A 1,746-nucleotide genomic window follows, 5' to 3' on the forward strand; every position below is an offset into this window, starting at 1 on the left:
CTCACCTTGTCAAGTATCAAGCACGCCGTTTATGATTTGACGGTTTGCAAGACAATTGGATGAACGTTGGTAAATATCAGATCAAGTAGTGTCTAACCTTGAATAAAAACAATAAATAAATAAAAAAGGGTAGTGTCTCGTCTTATTAAGTGTCAAATGCCCTTTAAATGATTTCATATTTGTTGACCAACTTGCACGTTGCTCAGTCTCTTAATGAAAAAAAAAAAAAAAAAAAAAAAAAAAAAAGAGTTTAAGGGGTTTTAAAATATAAATTAAATGATTAGATTATTATTTTTTTTATAAGTTTAAGTTTTTAAGAAAATTGATGATTTAATATGGTATCAAAAGTTAGAAATTTTGAGTTCAAACTTTCAGAACCCATTCATGAAAAATGAGTTTAAGCTCACTCGTGAGGGAAAGTGTTAGAATATAAATTAAATAATTAAATTTATATTTTTCTATGCTTAAGCTTTAAAAAAAATGATGATTTAAAATAAAAGAAGTCGTCTGAATAGAGAATCCGAGACGTGTTCAAATAGCCAAACTCCATTACGACTCTATTTCAATTGGCCACCCAATCACTTAAAATTCAAACCATGAATTATGAGGCACATTATACAATCATCATTTTTAAAAAAATTCAATAAATTAACTCTTAGATTTGTCAACTCTACACAAATTCAGTGACAAATTTCTCATTCTCATAAATTATAGAAAATTCCGACCCCATGAATCATCGACACTACATGTTTTACTTCAATTATTTGATGTGATTTACCAAGCACGCTGCTTTTTTTTTTTATGATTCGATGGTACAAAAATGTATTTCCACAAAATATGGTTCAAAAGTTAATAACAACCCCCAACTTCGAAGCCAAGGGTAGTTTAAAACAATTTTACATTTTCATACATTTCAAAAAAGTTAAAAAATATTTGTACCAGACATGACAATATCCCACCTTAGATTATTAAAATGCTACATTTTCACAACATTGACCAACATAAATTTGTAACGTCTCCTTAAATTTTGATATTAAAAAATAATGGTAGATATATTATATTTTTATCTGACAGTATAGATATGACACTGTCAACTAACAATTGACTTAATCATTGTTAAATACAAAATAAAAAGATCTCTCTCTTCTTTTTCTCTTCTTTTTTTTTTTTTTTTAAAACGTAATACCAAGAAATTCAAAATGGGAGAAATCACACTCTAGGGCTAAATAGGAGAGAATGATTCTTAGCCAAGACTCACATTAGCCAAGGAATGGGACATGAATGAATTCTTAAGCACCATGAGATCATATTTTAGTCTGCAATTGCCTAAATGAGGTACCTTTGTAAGTTTCGTACAAGATCCATTTTCTCCTATTCAACTCTATAGTGTCATTTCTTCCATTTCCAATTCTCTTAGAATTGCCTAAAATAAAAAATAAATAATAATAGTTAATTAAGTGTAGCACATCAACACTTTTAAATAAAATATAATATCTAACGTTACTCTAAAACTAAATTAATTAAGAAAAAATATAAATTAATCTCTATTGTTTACCTTATTTACATACAATTAGCTGCATATGGTATCAAAATTAACTTAGAAGTCCCTCAAATTTGACAAAAAAATAATTTACTCCTCACACTCAAATTTTACCTATGAAATTAACAAATTTTGATTGTATGACATTTAAGAACTAACAAAAAATGCAACTTTTCACATGAAGATTTAACAGCTCCGAACATATG

The sequence above is a fragment of the Corylus avellana genome, chromosome ca5 (genome assembly GCF_901000735.1).
Source record: "Corylus avellana chromosome ca5, CavTom2PMs-1.0".
In the NCBI taxonomy this organism is placed as follows: Eukaryota; Viridiplantae; Streptophyta; class Magnoliopsida; order Fagales; family Betulaceae; genus Corylus; species Corylus avellana.